At 35.1% G+C, this 22,997-nt stretch overlaps 1 protein-coding gene across 1 annotated transcript in view; it reads right to left on the minus strand.

Moving 5' to 3' along the window:
* Positions 1-22,997, minus strand: part of PTPRD (protein tyrosine phosphatase, receptor type, D) — a 1,328,567-nt gene that overhangs the window by 871,898 nt on the left and 433,672 nt on the right. The window contains exon 5 of the mRNA XM_014953943.1: positions 22,232-22,275. The gene's annotated coding sequence lies outside the window, so the exon portion shown is untranslated. The remainder of the gene's footprint in view (positions 1-22,231; positions 22,276-22,997) is intronic.

A 22,997-nucleotide genomic window follows, 5' to 3' on the forward strand; every position in this document is an offset into this window, starting at 1 on the left:
ATTTAACTCAACGATCTCAGAGATCCTTTCCAGCCCTGACAATACTATGAAGCTGTGATTCTGAATTGCTAACCAGTCAGGAGTTTACATTTCATTGAGATCTCTTATTGACAATTATAATGCCTTCTACTGAGCAAAACTTTTTTTTGTGCAAGATAATTTGTACTAATAGCTGCAAAAGTTCACTTTCACTGGACAACTCCTCTGTAGTAGCATAGAAATGAGTAGTTGACATTTAATAGACTGCTGAAGCAACCAACTATAAATTTGAATAAAATCATTTTAGAGGACTAATTTTTTCACCACTTAACAAAAAAATCTAATTTCTAACCAGAAATAAGATGAATTTATGAGACTGCTGTTTTGTTTCTAGATTGGAATAATAAATATAGGAAATTTCACTTGTGATTGCCCTTCAGAGACCACAGGAAAGTTTTTTCTAAGAATGAAAACAATGGATGACATTTTGACTCCAGTTTAATTAAGAGAGAAAATATCTTCATTTCATTGGGACATTCATTCATATTTCACAGAGGAAAAAAATCTGACAAACTATTGCTAGAACAGTTTTCCTCCATTTGGGACATAAAATGGTGATTTTCTCATGTTAAAGTATACTTTAGAATCAGCATTTTTATTTTGTAGTGTTTTTTTATGCTGAAGTTTAATTCCACATTCAGCAGTTCTGTAGGAAAAAAAAAAAAAAGTTTTAAAGACACTTCACTAGAATATGTAAGAACAGTGTCTATTGCCAGCACTCGTAACACTCACAATTTTGCCAGCATTCAGAAGCCCAAAGCATGGCATTCTTTTATCCTAGATACTTACCATCAGAGATTGTCACAAAAAGTCAAATACTTACGTTTCAAGTCTATACTTAACAAATATCACCAGCACAAAACTAAATAACAACATCACTAGATTCCTTAAAATTTCTTACACTTAACTGGTGGAATTACTTGGAACATCATTAAAAAGGACTATTCATTATATGTCTACTATTTGTCCAGACTTTCAACAGTAGTTGTCAGCAAAGTACCCTGAAATTATATTTTAATAAGCTAGAAAAAGTAATCTTACCAAATGAGATATTATATTAGAACAGAATGAATAAAACAATGCATAGCTTTTCAGCAGCTGTCACAAACATGACTAATTTTTTGGCTAACGCTGAAGTAAGCAAGATTTGTTCTAGAAGACTAAATCCATAGCTAAATTTCTCTTTTGAGCACATGAGACTCTTATTTTTTTTCCTGTTTTATTTCTGTTAGCCATAACCAGAATTCATGGAATAATTGTTGTTTGGGATTTGTAGCAATAATTTAAAGATATATCACTTCTTTTGGTGTTGTGATTGCTGCTGCTGTTGTTTTTCTCGTTGACTTTCCTTCCTGTATCAGAATATCAGATATTTCCTCTGAAGACAAATACCTAAATTAGTATTTAAGAAGTGAATCAACATTATTCTCTTTCTAGCTCTTCAATTAGAACCCTACTGGAAGCTGCAGCTTTAGAAACTTGCATTTGGAGACAAATAAAATCTCAGGTCACCATGCACCAAAATGAAAAATATTAAAATATCATTCACTTTTCCTCTGTTGTGAATGCATGCCACATGTAGAAATGGACAATTTTTTCAGATTCCTAATTCCAAATTCTGAAGAAATACATTGTAGAGGAAAACTTATTCATACAAATGTATGGACTGTTGCAAACTAATCCTAACTGTTACCGAACTATTACCGCATCAAACCTTCTTATATAGAAAGATATCCCAAGACTCATCATAAACTTTTCTAAATTCTCCTAAAAAAATTAAAATTTGTAAGTCTCAAACAGTGTAAAATCTTTCCAGCTATGTTTTTTTTGCCAATGAAAAAGAGAAAAACCCCACATCAGTGCTCTATACTTGGCTTATCCTTCCTGTACTTATATTATTTTTCCCTCTCTAAGGGCCAGTTGTGGTTGCTGGCCAGACTGAGGAAGAGTCTGAGAAACATGGTGTCACACAGACATATATCCTTTTCCTGCTTATGTGAGGCAAAAGCCACACACAGATATCAGAGACTGATGGGTGTCTGAATGTCACCTAAATACTTTCCTGTGAACCATCAAATGAAGAAGAAACTTCTCTTGATGCTGAATTCTTTATTTGCCAGGAACAGTCTTTTAATCTGTTCTCCTCTTCAGTTTAAGTTCCTATCTGTCCATGTTTTGAACCTAAATACGACAGATTTTGTCAGTTTTGTTTTGTTCTGGAAATTTAGCAGAAAAGCATGAGAATACATTTCTGGCTTTACACTGATTTCAGAAGTAGCAAGAACAGGGGACATTTTTAATATGACAGAAAAATGTAAGAAAAGAAAAGATGCTGGAGAGGGATGAGAAGAAGGATGGGAAGAAAGGGTAAAATTGTCCTTATTTTTTTAAACTGTGAAGCTTTTGCTAAACTATATTCCTTTAAATACAAGTAAGTACAAAATGAGACCACTCTTTGGAATTAGAGTACCACAGTGGCCCTTCATTTGGAGAAGCAATTGTCCTTGGGCTGGGGGATATTGGATGAATAAATTCACTATGAATATTTTTTCAGGATGACAAGCTTCAGGCAAAAAGTGACCTTTACTAGTGCAAACAAACACCCAGAAAAGGTAGAATCAAGTGGGAAAATTAAAAATTATTTGCCAAGGTTTGTATGGCACAGTATGGCATGGGGATCAGGAATTAGATCATGAGGTCATATCCCAGATGTGGGCTGGTAATCAACCATAGTCATTTAGGTTTGAAAAGACCTTTAATACGATTGAGTCCCACTGTAAACCTAACACTGTCAAGTCCGCCGCTAAACCATGTCCTTAAGCACCACATTTACACATCTTTCAAATACCTCCTGGGATTGTGACTCAACCACTTCTCTGGGCAGCCTGTTCCAATGCTTGACAACCCTTTCAGTGAAGACATTTTTCTCCTAATACTCAATCTAAACCTAAATCCATCCAAACCATAAGCAGCCAGGAGAATGCTGTGTGAAACAGCGTCAAAGGCTTCACAGACAGGTCCAGGTAAACAACATCCACAGCCTTTTCCTCATCTACTAAGCAGGTCACCTTATCATAAAAGGAGAACAGACTAGTCTAGCAGGACCTGCCTTTCATAAACCCATGTTGACTAGGCTTGATGACCCTCTAGTCCTGTATGTTTTGTGTGATTGCACTCAATAAGATCTGCTCCATAACCTTGCCTTCACTGAGGTCAGACTGACAGATGTGTAGTTCTGACTCTTCTTGTACATGGGCATCACATTTGCTAACTTCCTGTGAACTGGGACCTTCCTGATTAGCCAGGGCTGCTGACAAATGATGGAAAGTGCCTTGGTGAGCACTTTTGCCAGCTCTGGATGGATCCCATCTGGCCCCATAGACTTCTGTATGTCTAAGTGGTGTAGAAGGTTGCTAACCTTTTCCACTTGAATTATGGGGACTTCGTTCTGTTCCCTGTCTCTGTCTTCCAGCTCAAGGAGTTGGGTATCCCATGAACAACTGGTCTTATCATTAAAGACTGAGGCAAAGAAAGTACTTCAGCCTCTTCCTAAGCCTTTATCTCCCTATGTTTCCCCTCCTCCTCTCCCCCCATCCAATAAAGGATGGAGATTCTCCTTAACTCCTTCTTTCGTTGTGAATGTATTTATAGAAACACTTTTTATTGTCTTTTATAGCAGTAGCCAGATTAAGTTCTAGTTGGTCTTTGGACCTTCTAATCTTCTCCCTACTTTACCTCATGATACCTTTGTAGTCCTCCTGAGTGGATTGCCTCTTCTTCCAAATATCATAAACACTCTTTTTTCCCTTAGGTTATAGTCAAAACTCTATTCCAAGGCCAGTCTTCTTCCCTGCCAGCTCATCCTTCGGTACATGGGGATGGCATTCTCCTGCACCTTTTAGATTATGTTCTTGAATGTCCAGCCTTTCTGGACCCCTTTGCACTTCAGGACTGTCTCCTAAAGGACTCTGTCAACCAAGCCCATAAACAGGCCAACATCTGACCTCTGGAAGTTCAAGATAGCAACTGGCTATACCCATGCCCTCTCTCATGCCAACTATATTGAATTGTCCAAGAAGGATTTGCATGTGACCAGTTAAGACAGTTCTTCGTATGACTGGAGTTCTTCCTTACCCTGGAATTTCACCTGAATTGAGATTTCAGTATCAATCTGACTCAGGCTGCTTGCATGTAAGAAAAAGAAAGAAAAATGTATCACTTAGTTAAAACAAGTTGATATGCTTAGTGAAAAACAGCTTGATACTCTGCAGAATGCATTTGAAAAAGGCAAGGGTGCAACACGCATCCCTAGTAAAGAAATAACCTCCCAGAATAATATTTATGGAAATAGTTTCACCCACAAGGCATGCCTTCTGAGTTTTGTACTGTATGGGAGGTAAGACATGAAATACATGTCTAAAAAAATTTCCTAGATTTTATTTTCCAAAAGCTGCACACCACTGCCACCTGTTAACTAAAAGAATCACTGTGGATATTCTGTGCCAATAGCATATTGTATAAAATATCAAAACAAATGAAAATGTTCAAATATATTCTTTATAAGACTTTACAGGGCCTAATATTTTTTTAGTATTATCTAGTAAAATCTGCATTGGGGATAACAAAATGCACTGTTATTTTGCTGATCAAATGTGTATTCCTATATATAATTATACCTACATATAAATGTATAGTTATTTTTCAGATTTTTACATTAAAATGTATTGCTATTTTGGTGATTACTATGTATATATAAAATAATATTTACACTTCTATGTCTATGAGTATATGTAATTATATAAAAATCAAAATAACACTACTTTAAAAATACTAATTGTCAGAATAGCAATGCATTTTGTATGTGGATATATATATTTATACATGCATGTATATATACATATTTGGCAAATGCTGCAATATGAAGGAGGAGTGGGGGACACTATAAGAACATACAGCCCCAGGCAAACAATAAGATACAGTAGGAAAGTTTTCTTTCAGTTGCACAGAAAGTAGGCACAATTATTCAATAAGCTTTTGGCTTTGCAAGCTAGTGGGTGATTGGGAGAACAAGACTTTTTGCCTTGCAGTGGATGCAAGCAATTACTCTTACAATGATAAACCATTTCTTTGGATTATCAGACACTTCATTTATAAGAAAGAGATGAAAATTTATGAACTGCCTCGTATTGTCATCTGTAACACTCCCACAGAAAAGGAGGTATATTCTACCCACACATCCCCCACAATCCCCCACCCCCCCCAAAAAAAAAAAAAAGAAAAAAATAGAAAAGAAAAAAGCTAATGACAAGAGCAGCTATTTGTTGAAATAAGAGTTTTGAGTTTCGGTTTGAAGTTGGAGGTCACAAATTGCAGTTTTATGAGGATAGAATGAGGAAAAAACTCTTATGCATTCTGAATTTTGTTACTGCTGTTATTCTGTGCACTTCTATAAAATCAATATCTTCAACAAACATATTAATTTTAAGCCTTGTGTAAAAGGTAGTGATAAGGAACAGATAAGTATGAAAATTAGTTAACTATACTCTTAAAACATTCTGAGACAAAAGGGTAGCCTCACTGTACTAGGAACAGTCATCCAGCTTCCACACAGGGTGAATTCAGTGAAAGTTATTGAAAATCCCAAACCTCTTACTTGATAATTTCATACTTGCTGTGATTTATGGTATTTTCCTATGTTTGAGATAGAAAACACAGCACAGAAGAGAGACCGATAACTTTATAGTACTATGAATTAATATATAAAATGTATTCAAGATGGGTAAAATATTAGAAATGTTACTATTGCATTTAGGTATGTTATTCGTCTAGTGAAATTTAACATGCTAATAAAAAGAAATGCCAGGCTACGCAATGCTTCAGGGCCTTAAGCCACTTCATGCTGTGTGGATGTTTCCCTTGGAGTGTTATATTCATACTCAATGAATCAAACTTTCGTATCTGGGCATTTCTGAAATTCAGTAACTTTATCTACATTTGTCAGTTTAAAGCCCACCAATCACAGAATTACCATGGTAGGAAGGGACCTCTGAGGTCATCGAGTCCAACCTCAAAAAAAAACCCCCAAGAAACCAACCAACCAACCAAAAAAAAACCCCACAACAACAAAACAAAACCAACAAAACAAAAACCACAACATCCCATCACAACACACCCACTCACAAACCAATAATCTTGGGCACTATAGCATGCCCTGAAGAACCACGTCTACACGTTTCTTAAATACCTCCAGGGATGGTGACTCCACCACCTCCCTGGGCAGGCTGTTCCAGTGCCTGACCACTCTCTCAGTAAAGCAATTCTTCCTAATATCTAATCTAAACCTCCCCTGCTGCATCTTTAGACCATTTCCTCTGGTAAAAAAAATAAATGAGAAATAAACATTGACTGTTTCATCAAAACACAAACATGATAACAATATTCTAAATGTTATGCATCATCAGTTAAGAACTGTCAGTACAACATCAGTATACTCCTGTTGTGACAGAAAAGCTGAGTCTCAAATCCTCTCATGCTAGATCTGCAAATACCAATGTGTGAAACAGAGGTCAAAATACAACATAAATTCTATTTCCCTTCACTGAAGATCTAAAAGCATTTTTTTATTCAAAGGGCAGGATAGGGATCCTTAGTATGTAATTAAGTTGTGTATTATAGATCTATACTTCTCTTCAAAATAGAACAAAGAAAGGATATTCCACATTTCTGTGATGCGAAATTTCAAAGGGTTTTGAAGCACAAAAGCAGCAGGTGGCACACATTGAAGCTCTGAAGCGAGAGAGTAGGTGAGGCCACAGGCTTCTACTCTGACTCTGATTAAGATCTTGAGAATGATGGAAAAATAAAATTAGCACAACCTTTGAATGACCCCAAGTTGCAGTGATACATTTCGCCTGCATTTAATCCATACGCTGCTGAACATTCTCACTAGCTTCCCACTGTATTATTCTTCCAAAGAATCATATTATCTTCAGTCATTATCTTGAGTGAAGTTAGACACTTGGTCTCTGGGTTACTTAAGACTGATTGTAATAGACCAAGTTAGCACATTAAGATATGCTTTTTAGGACACAGTTATCCCAGAACCTCTTCTGGTACTAAAACTCATTTAAGAAATTTCTTTTTACCTTTATTCAGAGGTAATTATTTCTATCCCTGTGACATTGTAAACACCTCCTTTCTATTGTGTTCACCCAACTGCTGTTGAACCATTGAGTTAAACAGGATCACAGAAATGATCCAGTACAGAATACGGTCCAGTTCAGTTCCTGTTGTCAGGTCTTTCCCTGCCCTGACCGGCTGTGTTACACATGAACTGAGGGAGTTATTTTTATCAGAATTATAACATAATAACTGAGGAAGTTATTCTTGGCAGAATTAGGAGATTTTTTGAGATCTGAGCAAGAAGTTTTTTGAGGTTCAAAACAGAATGACTTCTTTAGAAAAGGAGTGGGGAGATGATACGTGCATTAAGGGAAACGGCAGAGAGACAGTTATGTGACAGAAAGAAAGGACACATGGTAGGGGTTAATACCAATGTTGAAAGTTCACATCATTACAGTTTCCTTCATTGCAGTTTTTTTGACTTGTTCCTCTGTTAAAAGTATTAAGTCTCTATCCCATGACTGGAAATAGATATCTGGGGTACACCTGAAACTGGAGTAACAATTAACCTGCTGTAGACCTGTTCATCATTTAGAACTTACGTATACCTGGACCTGCTTGGATGTTGTGCAAGTCACATTCGAGCTGAGGATTTCATGGGCCTTGACACTTTAGTGTAGTCTTGCACTGCATAGATACAAGGTTGACCGCTCTCACAAATTTAGGAATTCCACATGCATAAATGAAGCCCAGAAGTTCAGCCACTGTTCAGGAAGCTGACTGCATTGCAGCTTTCAGCAGTTGTAGGGCTACTTATTTCAGCCCAAATATGGGGAGAAGACCAAAAAGGAAGAGAAATGTTGTCTGACGTTATAAACTTCTTTAGTATTCAGAGTTTACAATTTACTCTGATGCTCATTTCCACACCATCCATCACAAACAGACACCAGAAAGGCAGAAGTTAAAATATCCAGCCCTCTGTTGCTGGAGGCGTGGCTTAGTTGGGGTTGCTCTTTTTTGTTCTTTTCTTTATTTCATTTTATTTCCATGCTTCATTTTTGGTATTTCACTTAATCAAAACTCCCACACATAACTCAAAGATGCAAAACCTGGTGGAAGATATTTTGTGAGGCTCCAACTAGTTAGAAGCAGAAATACCCTGCAGCAACTTCTATGACTGTATAGTGTGCGTAAAATGGTGTTTATATTTCTGTATAGGGTGGACTATAAGGAAAGGGAGACCATAAAGATGTAAGTACTTGTTGCTCGTCTTCAGCATTTTTGCATTTAAATTTAATATTGACTTTAAAAGATCTCTTTACTTCTGTGATTATTATTTACAACCACATAAATACAAAGCTATTTATTTCTGAGTATTTTTTCCTAGTAAAAAATGGAGTACCAACAGAGCTAGCCTTCAGTTGTCACAGTATTGGTTGGGGTATAAGAACTCAGCAAAAGTTGAGACTAAAGCAGATAACAATACAGTCAACAGCACCACTGTCTCTTGTATCAATATTATGGACAATTAATTTAAATATATGATTGTCTTGGGTTTTGCTTTTGTTTTTTTTTTTTTTTCCTTGCTTGAGAGGGCTTCCTTAGATGTAGTAAAGACACCTTCTATACGAATTTTTGCAATTGAAGGAGTATAAGACCATGTTTGTGTGTCCTTTCCTACCGGAAGTAGATCCAATCTAAGAGGTGAATAACTCATTTTCATCTTTAGCAGCCTTTTTTCAGCTGCCTTCTGGGTGGCTACTCCCACTTCAGTTGTGTCAACTCAATTTTTGTGATATTTTGTTGATTGTGGTTTTGGTTTGGTGAGGTTTTTATAGTTTTGGTTTTCTAACACATCACCAAATTTCTCTATATTTTTTAATGCCCAATTGAAAACAAAGAAATGGAAAAGAGTGCTTTTTGTCTTCTAAACACGGGTCATTACAGACTGATACACAGGCCACTGAATCTTTATAACTGAGTTACAGTTCAGTTCAGCTTCTCACAGCTGAGAAAGTGAAACATTGGGAAGATTACATTTTTTAAAATGTACTGTTGTCACAGTCACATTTTTTTCTCATCAGCCCTAAAAGAAGACTATCATGATAGAACATCCTAATCCAAAAAGGAAGAGTATGCCTAACAGCCTAACAGCTGGTGAATTATACAGCTGTCTTGATAGTACAACTGCGTATTTCTCATCCTCTTTCCTTTTCCCTTTGCATTTATTCTTTAGTAAGTCTAATAAATACAGGCTGTGTAGATACTGTAGTAACTTAAATAACTGTGGTCACCTGTCATAACAAAAAAAATACTACCTCTGCTTAATATACTTCAGGAAAATAGTTACCAAACACCATTATAATATCTACCTGGGACAGGAACAACCTATTCATGTCAATCTCTCGATGTGGTTTAGGAAATATGTGCCATAATGCATCATAAAAAAATAGAATTAACAGGTTTTTGCTGTGATTTTAGTGTCCAGATTTCTTCTCAATAGTTGAATATTCTTGTCCCTCAGTTGGGAGATGTTACACCACAACAGTGCCTCAATAAGAAAGGACAAATTTGTGCAATAAGATCAGCTGGACTGGGGGACAAATAGAAGAGACATCAGCCCTCTCCAATAGCAGCTGAAGGTATGTCAAAACTGATCACATGCTGTACAGCACAACACTTTAATAGCAGTGATTAACACGAAAGCTTCTAAGACCATGCGTACTCTTTTTTCATCACCAGTGCTTAATACATAAGCGCTATCCAGATACATAAACTCTAACCAGACAGAACTAATGACAACTGCCCAATCACTAGCATGAACAAGTGTGACAAAAAGCAAAAATAAACATCAGAAAAATTAAAAGTGGACCAGTGTGGGCAATACCAAAACCTTTCTGGGAGTCTTCAGCTTCCAAAAATGCCCTCTTCACCGCTTTTTGATGTGTTAGTATACTCTCCAGGTTAACACCAGCGAAAAGGGGGTGGTTATCACTTTTTCTCTCACAAAACACTTCTCCCAAACTAGCCCATGTAGTACTGGGGGGTGTGTGTTTGCATATGCACGTGTGTGTGTATGCACCATTTTACCCTTAGGACAGTCTGAAGGAAGTGCTGTGAAACTGAGGTTTCAGACAGTTCCCAAATATATTTAATTCTAACACATGCAGGAGATAATCTTAGTACTCTTTCAGCCTGCGTAAGTCATACAAATATTAATTTGTCTGACCAATCAAAGTCTACTATTCTTAATTTCTTAACAAACAACTCCTTTATTCAGTGAAAACTTCCTTCTTCTTCCTTTGGTAACCAAGTGCATACCTTTTAGTCTGAAACATTGTCTCTGTGCCAGTATGTATGTTTACATGCACAACTGATAGAAAATAATCTAGGCAGAACAGAACTTTGTAGCTTATTGTTCTTGGCTAGCATCAAACAGGAAGTAAGCTGTTGCTTTCACGTGAAAATGATCTCTGGACAATTGATGCTCCTCAACTTCCAGGACTGTTGTAAAATTGTGACGCACTCCAAAGGAGGAAGCAATGGTTGATCCATGCTATGTCTTCTCTTAGCTTGTGAGTTGCTACATCTACGTGTTGGCAAAAAGTGCTCTTGTGCAATAGTGCCTTTGAAGTAGATCATCGAACTGTGGCTGGTGCAGAAATGGAGCTCCTGCTGGCTTCTTTGTCAGCAATATTATTTCTTAGTCAACTAAGTGCCCAACTATTCATTTTGAGTAGGCTTTCTAAAATAAAACTGGGCTAAAAGATTTGGACTTCTATCTCCAAAACTAAAGAACCTGGCCAACTTAAGGTATGTACCCAAGATGGGCTAGTTACTTATAACCACTAAATTATTAGAATTGTTAATTGAAATCGCAAAACATTTTCAAGAAGAGGCATTTTTTTAAAATATTTTTTGTTAAAAAGGAAGCACAAATATTTTCTCATATCAATGAAAATAAAGAAAATGATATTATCTAAACCACGGTAAACTCTGAATGTATGTCTGAAAAGCAGGCCAACAGGAAGATCATGTCAACCCCCTCCACACACACCCTACTGACAATTGTTTGAAACTCTAGTAGCGCTCTGTATGTATTATGTATGTCCTGGGAGAACAACTGACTCTGATTTTTTCAGTGTTCACTGCACATAACTTAAGAAACAGGACAAACTGGTACAGCACCATAGTGATGGAACACTAAAATAATGAAATAAAGACACCAGAAATCTTAGAACAATATTAGAAATAATATTGTATATCAACATGGTATTTAAGAGTCAAACATGTGTCTTTTAAGGCAATATTTACATCCAGGCCAAACTTTCCGTTCTAGATACTCCAAAAAACTTTCTGGCTCCTTGCTCATGTTTTTACTTTTCATGGAAGCAAAAGACTTTAACAAATTCTGATAGCCATGTGCAAGCACCAGAACAATTAAATGCTCATTTCAATAAAACAGAATTTTTTTTCAGACCTTAAACTTTGTGTTATAAACCATGCAAACATAAAAAGACATAATCTGTCATTTATTTACTTTGAAGCAAATTGATAAATCAAAATATTCTATTGTGAAAATACTAGAGTTATGTCTTATTTGCCTAAAAAAAATATTTAATAAATCTGCCTTTTTTTTTTCCAAAATGTCTAGGCTCAGATAAATATGGTGCTTTCTGTTGAAATACTGAAAAACAAAAAATTAATACACCTTGATAAACCCAGTTCCTAATACTCCACATTTAATGCAAATGTCTGGGTTTTTTTGAAAACTGCCCAGAGTGTTATATTGTCCCCAAAATTTAATTATTCTGTATTTTTATCATTAAACAAATTATATTATGAGTTTGTAGTGTACTGTTACCTCTAACACTTTTCTTTTTATCCCCAGAGTTATTCACACATTTTGCTCATTATTTTCCTATGAAAATTCTTTAGACTCTGGCTGTTTGAGGAAATACCACGTTACATCAACTAAAAGATTTCCTTTGCCGCTCTGGGAAATCTAATATTTTAGCTCTTGGGCATTTGAGTCATTAAGGGAGTTTTCACGTTCAGTACCCTGCAACAGATTCAGTCTTGTATAATTCAAAACAGCTTCACACCACTTATGGTAAATGGTCCATGCAGGAACATTTGTTTTTCTCATCCATTCTTTCCCCTTCCTCACAGATAATTTTTTTAAACCATTTTTTCATTCTCTTTCCCCAATTAACAGCAAAGAGCAAAGTTGTATCAACTGGTTATCACAAAACAATGACAGACTGTTGAAATCTGAAAAATTCTGAAAAGTTAAATTTAAATGCTAACTTTCTGAAACGAACTGATTTCCACGTTGTCTATCTAATACCTTAATTCTCCATAAACATCCAAGTAGGAAAACCTCTACAGCCATGTGCAGTACCACAATCAATTTGGCAGGCTTGAAGTGTAGATCTTGTCCATGATTATTTAGAGTGAAAAAAAGTTCTGAAGAGCTTCTAATTAGGATTTGCTGGGAGAGTTGAAATCAAAACTTTAGCCTGAGTAGTAACAAAAAAGTATTCCTAAAAGGGCATATTAAAGCAAAGAAGGATATGATATATCTTGAACCCTGTTCAAAGCAGATAATGAAAACAGACCGATAAAAGACTTTATGTTAAGCACAGGTTAGCTGACCTAAGAATTAACCTTTTCTTTTTTTTTTTTTTTTTTGTAATGCACAGCTTTCAAAAAAAGTCAAGAATCAATCAGGGATTATTTAGAATTAAAAATGTGTAAAAACTCCATAAAATCTATTACTGCTCAGTGTTGGTATTTCTGATAGTACTGCAGGGACCAGTCTCGTGTTGAAGGACACTGAATAGTGTTACTCACCAGAACTTTTCTATATCTAACCACATGTAGCTTTAAAGAAAATTCAGCAGTGAATCTAGACTACTGTAAATTATACTTTCCTTTTGCCCACTTATTAAGCAAATTGCTTTACTTTAGATTTCTTTAAATTTTACTTGGAAATACATCCAATTTAAAGAGAAGAAAAATGTTCAGAAATGGTCACTGAATTCACTATTAACTGAGTAAGCAATATAATCAACCAAGTCTACTTCCACTTTTCTTTCTTTTTTTTCTTTCATTGTAGCTTGGACTTCTAAAAATTGACTTTTTTTGGGTATAAATTTTATGCACAATCCTTCACTCAAACTCAAAGGGCTAAATCAGAGAAGTTTTAAGTATAAATTTCATGTTAATGGGTTGCTGTCATTATAGACAGATGTTCAGGTTAAAAAATGCAACCCTCCCCCTCTAATTTGCATGCTAAAATAAGAGGACAAAATATCTTTCTGAATCTTTCATAATTTGTGCCTGAGTTTAGCCCTATGTCAGGTTTGTACACTTGAATTCCACTATTATTTTTAGCATAAACATCTGAAAATAAGGAGATTTTCTAGAACACAGCTATCACTACACGGAAAAAAAAAAAAAAAAAAAAAAGCTGAAACTCCAAACCAATCAGTGAAGCATTACTAGTAAGGGGGTATGCTTGGCGAACCACATGGAAAAACGCAGTTTAGGATTGCTGCTCTGGCAGGGGAGTTCATGCTTAATTACACAGCATCCTTTGAAAATATTTCTGTTATGACAGATAAGAGAAATTCTCCAGACTCTATAAAATTACTTTTTCCAAAATGCATCTGAAAAAGTTTCATGCAGGAGATTAATAGTTAACACAAATAATACTTCGTGTATGAAAATTACTGGAAAGAGTATATGTTCTAGTAAATATTACCTAACTTCCTTCCTTTGGATTCCCTTATCAATATAATATTATATAACATAGGAAAGGGAAAGAAATAAACTATGGTTCTCTTCTACTCAGTCAGTTTCACTACTGTCCATTGTTGAATAGATCAGAAGTAAAGATAATATTCCAGGAGGAAATTACATTTATAATTCATGTCAGAAAGGAAAAACTTTGAGTCAAAGAAAAACATATAGCCATATTACAGCAAATCTTCCACTTCGTTAGCAATTTCTGTAAGGAAGAGACTTGAATGTTCACATCTGTTACGTCATCTCTTATTTCTGTATTTTCTAGAGAGTTTCTAGGCAAAAACTTGATTCAAAGTTTGCTAAGCTTCTGTAGACCATAAAGATAGTAAACCAGCACAGTAATACCTTCCATTTTGTGTAAGCATGGAAGAAGTTGCAGAACTGGGGTTGCCCTATAGTTTTGTCCTGTATTAGTCCTTAAAATCAAGATCATGAGAAATATAAATTAGGAGTCACTGTTTTTCTAAATTTGTATAGGATCCAGCACAATAGCAGTTTATTCCTTAAATGTAGGCATCATTTGTTTCTGACAGAGGAAAAAGAATCAAAATATGTGCCTTTTTTGGGTCAATCTTTCTCTCCTTCTTACTTCTAGAGACTTTCACCTATTCACCTTCATGATAGTAAACATTTTAATCTTTTAACAAGATTTCAAATTCTTTTGGGTGAGGTGGATACTAGTACAATTTTCTAAAACCCAAGAAAGTCATGATGCATCATTATGTTAGTGTAGACAGAGTGACAAGCCATGTTTCATACAAGTTGAATAAAGAAAAACCAGAGCATTTAATGAGAGGCAAAAAAATACATTTACATTAAAAATGCTCTGATTTTTTAAAATTTTTTTTTTTTTTAAACTCAGGTTCTACTAGTAAGTTAGTGAAGAAGTTTTTGGTTTTCAATTAGAGGTTTTTACTTTTTCTTCATTCTTCTCTACAGGTCCCTGAAAGGAGAGCTCTTCTGAAGTAGTCTTCACTGTCAGACAAACTAATTCCAGCTGTAGACCGCTGATTAATAACTCACAGTTACCTCTCTGAATGTGTACTGTGATAAAACAACTAAAACCCATATTGTTTGCATACAGGTGTATGAGGTATTAACCATCAGGTTAGAAGCTCTGGTACCTATCTGCATTTGTAAAAAGGATTAAACAGAGAAATATAAAACATAAATGTGCTTTTCTTTCATTTCTTCTAGTTAGTTTTTCAGATCTGTTTTTGGAGAAAGATAAACAAAATTTGCTAAACTGCCAAAAAGAAATTGCTTTAAAAGTATTACTTACATTTATAAGAAGTTGTTGTGTTGGGTAATCACAGTAATCATATCTGCAGAATGTTTGTTAATATTTTGGTTTTGTAATAATAAGTCAAATATTCAAACTTAAAAAGACCACTCCACCTCACTTTGAGAAGAAAGCTTCTGAAATATCAAACCACTTTATGAAGGTATAAAAAAGTTCTAGATTACAAAATTGTTAAACAGGAATTGTCTCTCTTTTTTGTATTTTTTTTTCTTTGCTTTAAAGGTGCCATGTCAGAAAAATTGTCCTTTTTCTGTTTGGCAGTTCATCCAAGAGTTTTTTGAATTCTTAGTCACATAACTTTACCCAACAATAAACAAAATATCACTAGGTTGCTCATTTAACAACCAACAAGATATGAAACACACATAGCTAAGTGTTGATCAAACCTCTCTTACTCAGTCCAGAAACACACTTCTGTGTATCTGGGAAGATGTAAGAATGAACTGGAAACCTTTGAGGACCAACCTAAGACATAAAAAAAAAAATCAATAAACACCAGTTTTCCAGAAATTGTTTTGGAAAAATGTCCAGGTGACCACAGCATGTAAATGTGACAGGTATTTGTGGATTTTTCCTATCCTGTGGATGGTGTGAACATGGTAGTTTAAGTTTCTTCACACTTTTGCAATCCTTCTCACATTTCTTGTTCATTTCTATTTCACTTTTCAGCTTATTCAGTCTGCTTTCTTTTTTTTCTTATTCTCCCCTAACATATGCTAGTAACCCCTGTGCTTATTTCACCATTTCTTCAGAAATCTCAGTGTAGCTTCTCACAGTCTTTTTCCATCTTTTCCCTCCACTATACCCAATAATAATAAATGAAACCTATAGACCACTGCTACCCTGAAAGCAACTAAAGCTGCTATTGTGAAAAACAGCTTTCATCAGTTTATTTTTCCTCTTGGAGCTGTACCTCAGAGTTTCTTTGGCAGCAATGCTTGTAATCAATGAAACCAGTGTTCTTAGCACTCTAAAGCAGATGCATTCAGAACCTGCACTAACAAGAGAGGAATTTGCACAGCATGTCATATTAGCCTGCTGTCTGAGAAGGAAGTAGCTGGAAACTTTAGCAGTGTGGAAATTTATGGGACTGAACTGCAGGCATATGGTTCGGTAGAAAAGAACCAAAAGCCTGCTGAAAGGACAGAGTTTCATTTACCAAGCATTTCTAAAGTAAAAGGCAAACAAGCAAAAAGGTGGACACATGTCCATTCAGCTGTCAGAGGGGCTGACATCTGAGGACATTCTTATTTGTCCCAGGAAAACAAAAGTAGGACTCAGATGACCTTGTTTTCATCCAGCCCCCAAGAGAGAGAGCTATGGTAAACCAGAGAGGATGGAAGGAAAGTACTTAGAAAATTTTCTTTTTAGAAACTGAGAAAAAAAAAATGCTTATCAGTTCTAAAAATAAACAATATGTCATCTTGGTTCCCAAACCACTAAGTATTTTTTTGGCAGCCTGAATTCTGTTATTGATATTTAAGATATCTTTTTTTCCATTTTTATTTTACATTGAGCTTACTTTAAGGTATGGTATGGAATTAAACATATTCTCAAAAAGAAAAAACACCAGAAGAAAGGCAATATATAAGCAACTGTTGAGCAACCCTCTTTCTGAGCACCATTTTGTTTTAGTTCCTAAATTACCTGTGTTTGTCTCAAATTTACGTATGCTAAAAATCCACACTCTAGAAGGCTGAAATTTACATTTTTCACCCACTTCTGGGGCTTTAAAGACGCAAAATCAGTTAAGTGTCCTTCCTTCAGATCTTATTTTTAACTTTCAAAATGGAATTCCTGAATGATTTACGCTGGTAAGATTCAGTCTCACTAAACACAGTATTTTGTCTACATATAGCATAATAAGGTCTCTGTGGGACTAGATATTGAAAGACGGAAGTACTGGAAAATACCTGCCTTTGCTTTATTCTGTAAAAAAAAGAAAGAAAGAAGAACATGGCACAGGCTATGGGGTTTATTTCTTTGAGTGATTCATACTACATTCATACCTCTTCCTCCTTTTTTTTTCCCTTCTTAAAACTTAGAATAGTCTTCAGCTTTACTGGTGTTTATCTCCCAAAAGTAAATTCATAGCTGGTATTATAATGACACAAATAGAAAGGTTTTAATTTCCAAAACCTATTAAAAAGCTGTATCTAAAAAAGAAAAAGGTTTTGAAGTTCAAATGAAAGACAATATCTGAATAACACTAATCCCCAGGAGAACGCGTAGCACCCGCCAGACACTGTAAAGGTTTTATAAATGTTGTCTTCTGCAAAGTCGACTGCAAACATCATAAGGCCTTTGGTAAATATGCCTACCGGCCTTTTTGTTTGAGCAGAAATATTGGACTTCCTACTATTATGATTATAAAGTAGAGAAGATTATTTCAGATTTTTTTTAATAAAATATTTGATTAGTAGCCTCTCTCTTTTTCCTTGGGATCAAGTTTCAAATCACACACAGAGTTAAGTGTTTGAAAAAAGTCCTCTTTAGCAATACGAGACTGTCAAAACAATCCATTTTGAAATCATTTATGAGTAAATATATAGAAACACTGAGGCTGGGCAAGTTAAAAACAATTTGGCAGCCTGATCGACAATATCAGAATGGGCAGGCAAAATTCCGTAGTGCAGGAAAACAATATTGTTGTTTATACTGCATAATGTAAAATGTTTATCTATTTGGCAGAGGCAAAATACCACATTTTGTTTGTCTACAATTATCTAGTGTTAACTGTATCAAATTAATTTTATATGATGATTATTTCAAGTATAATTTTCACAGTGTTTACTTTTTTTTAAAGAACACAAAATATTAAAAAAACAAAATACTACAGACCAAAATAAGCAGTTTAAAGAGTTTCAGTGAATAAATATAAATAAATACATATTTTAATAAATATTTAGATAAATATACAAATAAAGATGTATGCTGTGATGTTTTATAAGAGCATCATCATTAAGACAAAAGTTCTACACTTGCATTATTTTTCTTATGCTTTATAATATACATTCAGAAAAGGGAACAATTTAAAACACTACTGTTTAGGCAATGACAAAAACCATTGTCTTACTTTTCTTTGTAATATAGATACATGGCATAGCCACCTGAGGGTAGCTCCTCCACCTCTTGTTTACTGACCCCAGATATGAATCATATACAAAAGGGGGAAAATATTCTGCTGCTGTTCATCTTTACCTTTGTTTTCATACAGAAAAATATGAAAATGGTATTTACCTTAAATGGCAAAAAATTGCAGTATGAGTTCAGAAACTTACCATCAGAGCTGGCCATGTTGATCTACAAAAGATTACCTGTTACTGTCATCACACTATCAAACCTCTGCAGTGTTCTGCATTCTTTTTTAATGTGTTAAATTAAATAATCAAATAATTAACAGAAAGTCTGTGAAGGCATGGTAACTGTAAAACATGAGATTAGTCTCCTACACAAAGTTTATAACACCATAAGTACCAAAACATAAAAAGTCCAAACCCAAATGTACTGCTTTTTTATTATTTTTACAGGGGCAATGTGCTGTAAAGACTGCAAAATGAATACAGCCCTTTGAGAAAGAGCCATTAAGAAGTTTTCTCAGGAGATGCATTTTATGCAGGAGAAACATACTGATGTGTACAATGCATTTAGTATTATCTGGCGTGTAGGTTTTAGAAGACATTCTTGAGCTAGTTTCACTCCTACCTTTCACACATGACTTTTCTGATGAAATGAAGAACATGATGAATGAATCATTTCCAAAAAGGACAGATGACTGGGAATTTTCATGGGTGTCGGTAGATCATATATGAAAGGAAGCTATGTAGGAAATATGTGCTCCTTGTTGCAATTATAAAATCTCACATCCTGGGGTAATGGTGACTGCCTATAGGCTTCTAAACAGTGGAATTAACAAAAGTCCCACAATGCTAAAACCTTGTGCTGAGTCACCTGTCACACATTACAAATTGTTTAGAAACTTATGCCAGTTCATTAATGCACTGGAGGTCTTCTGTTTGTGCTTTTTGGAGAGAGATGTTCCCTTCCTGAAGCTGAAAACGTTACTAGATACCTGGATTACATCTGTTGATTGAGATCTCTTAATGGGAGGTTTACTTTTTATTTTCATGAAATGTGAGTGGCATGATTATTTAATTTTTGTTTTCATTGTTTTCCACTGTTTGATATATAAAAGAGTGAAGTTATCTGATGTGGTCATGTATCACCTTTGGGAATGTCTTTGAAAGATTAACAAACCATACTTTTCTCATTATGATAAAGTTTTTTTATTGGAGTAAGTAAAAGGAAAACATTGCTACTTTTTGGGGACCTTCCCAGACATTATGGGAATAATGGGCTAGGCATTTGGGTTTGTAGTCCCTTTTGAACACTCAAGATGGAAAAGAAGTGATTCATAGGAAAAAACATAGAAGTAGATGGGTTTTTTGCGTTTTTTTCAGTGGTTCCCGGTGAGAGGACAAGCGGCAACAGGCACAAGCTGGAACATAAGAGGTTCCACTCAAATATGAGAAAAAACTTCTTCACAGTAAGGGAGCCCTGGAACAGGCTGCTGAGGGAGGTTGTGGGGTCCCCTTCTTTGGAGATTCTCAAGACCCGCCTGGATGCAGTCCTGAGTAACATGCTCTGCCAAGCTCTAGGCAATTCTGCTTTAGCAGGGGAGTTGGACTAGATGATCTCTATGGTCCCTTCCAACTCTAAAAAATCAGTGAAATTCAGTGAAAGGACAACCAGATCTAACCAATGGCTTTTAGAAAAAGGACATTTATCCTTCTGATACCTAAAGTGTGATCCAGATTTTGCTTACCATAGATTTTACCACAGATAGAATTGAGTAGTTGGAAGGGACCTTTCAGATCATTGAGTCCAACCACCAACCAAACACTGGTAAGAACCATCACTAAACCACATCTCCAAGGACTATGTCTACCCATCTTTTAAATACCACCAGGGATGGTGACTAAACCACTTCCCCGGGCAGCCTGTTCCAATGCTTAATAATCCCTGCAGTGCAAAAATTTCTCACACCCCTGGTGCAACTTCAGGACATTTCCTCTTGTCCTATCACCTTGGGAGATGAGACCAACCCCCATCGCTACACCCTCCTTTCAAGGAGTTGTAGAGAGTGAGAAGATCTCCCCTCAGCATGAACGATCCCTTATGATTCCCTTATGAATGATCTCACATTTGCAACATCATAACTTTAAGGAGAGAAAACTGCATTTTTCCTTCTTGGCTTCCTTCCTTCCGTTAGAACTTTAGCTCTGCCTGTCTGGTTAAAATATTTTGAGGCATTATCAGGATAAAACTGTGAATAGTAAAGAATAGCTTCAAAACAGAAAAGCATTAGTAAATCAAGTACGGTACCAATTTCTCAGTGGGCCTGAAAGCATCACAGCTCCAAAACTGAAGAGTTTATGCCAAATACCTCTTAGAGTGCCCTGAAAATGTGACTAGAAGTATAGTATATTCTCACAAAGCACATCAAAGGAAGGGAAAAATGAAACTCATTAATTGAGGGAATAAAGATTTATGTTCAAGCAGTGAGGTGATGAAAATTAATCCCACTCTGCTGAATGGAACGGAACTGTGACAACTGAAATGAATTGAAGATATACCTCAAGTGATTTCAGTGGCTGTAGGAGATTGCTTTTATATTTGGGGAAAGGAAAAATGAAAGATTCTCCCAGGAGCCAGGCACAGAAGATCTACTCCCAGTATTGTTCCTACCTTCAACCCATTGCATTCTTTTTTTGTGTGTGCAGTGAAACAAGATTCGTTTTCCCGAGTATTGAACTTCTATTTCTTTAGGGACTGGGGTTAGTTTTTGGTCTAAAATCCAAGTCCTGAACTCATCAAACCAAAGGCAAAATTCCAGGTTTGCTCATGTTCTCTTTTATAACTGCAGGATTAGAGTGACTACTTTTTCCTCTCAAAAACACTTTGAGGTGTCTTTTAACAAATAGAAATAAGAATTAACAGCCAGCATTGTAATGTAAGCTCATACCACTTGAAAGTTAACAAGACTCACATTGCACTAATTTTGCTGTTGAAAAGCAGCATGACAACTTCTTGACTCAGCAGAGACCTGACATAGCACAGACTTTTCTGCTAGTCATTCCCTCAGTACTACGCAGTTAACAGATACTGTTCATTTGTGCTCAAGCTATATCGAGTCACTGGCATTTGAATCTGCTGTTATTAAGATAAAGCAAAACAATACAAAATGTTGACATGAAAAATGCTTCAGCTGTAAAACTCATCAAGTATGTTATGTGATAAAAAGACATAAATTTTATATTAGCCTCATGTAATTTTTATTTTTTTTTTTTTAAATAAAAAACAACTTTCCAAGCACTATAGAGGAGAAAGACATTTCAGGCATACAGAAAGGAGAAAGCCCAGTGCTTACTAGTGAGCGAAGCACGTAAAATGAATTTTCCATATGGTCTTTACATACGGAAGATGTACATAAATGAAAAGACACTATAGGTACACTTTATCATGTTCTTTGTTTCTTTGTTTATTTTTATAAGAGTAGTTCATCTTCTTTTTGGTTTCTTTTCTGAAGAAATTTTACCTGAAGCAACAAAATCACCTAAGATGTTTGTTATTCATAAAATTTTACTTCATAAGAAACATAGCTGCTTAAATAATTGATACAAATATACTAATGTTTATATTTGATGTTATAATTTTACTAATGTTAATGTTTAAATTCAATGTACTTTAAAGAATGTTGCATAGACAAAGGTCCTGCCAAAATCGAGGTAAAGTGTGAGTACACGGTGTAGATGTGGTAAATAGGATTCCACAGGAGTGGCTCACTATTTTTAAAATTCATGGTTAAAGAAATAATTTCAATGAAACTCAAGATACAGTATCTAGTTACCATTATAATAGAAAAATACCAAGGCAAGGATTTTTTTAACTTACTCTTCTCTGAGGAACATCCTGTTGTTATGTCTCAGGATAGAGATCTAAAAAAAAAAAAAGAAAAAATTACATTTGGTGTTATTGGTAGTAACCGTCATTGTCAAATACCATGGTTTTATGTGTACACAGGTTTATGTTTGTCGATGGGAATAGTCAGGAAGAATTATGACTCATAAATATTGCAATACTTGATACATACCTGAAAAGAACGGAAGTGGAAATGCAATTTTGTTGTTATTTTTTCCCTCTATTTAAATGTATCAGATGTTTCTGAATTTTCTTACAATCTTATTATGAATTTCAAATCGTATCAGAGAACACTTTTAATTGCAATTTTCATAACTGAATATTTAAATTCTGTCATAAGTAAAAGTCTAAAATGACAGAGAATTCAATATTTGTACTATGGGTCATCATTTCCAAAGATATACCTTTGTAGCTTTTGAAAGAATTTTTAAGGCTTGAATCAGTTTGCAGGTTTTAATGACATTTAAAGACCAACTCAAGTGCAAACTCTATAATGCAAAGCACTTGAATGCACTGTTTGCGAGGCTCCATAAAACATTCTATTAAATATTATAAATGGTCTTCATTTTTTTTTTTAATTTATTTTTTGAAAAGTAGGACTGAAGTAATAATAATTAAATAATAATAATCATGGTGGGTTATCAACATTAACTTCAAGGTTACTACATTTGAGTCCTTGTTATTGTTGCAACAAAACTATTCATAAATAGACTTTCAATATAACATTGCTGAATTCTAC

Source organism: Calidris pugnax, unplaced genomic scaffold (genome assembly GCF_001431845.1).
Source record: "Calidris pugnax isolate Ruff unplaced genomic scaffold, ASM143184v1 scaffold178, whole genome shotgun sequence".
Lineage (NCBI taxonomy): Eukaryota > Metazoa > Chordata > Aves > Charadriiformes > Scolopacidae > Calidris > Calidris pugnax.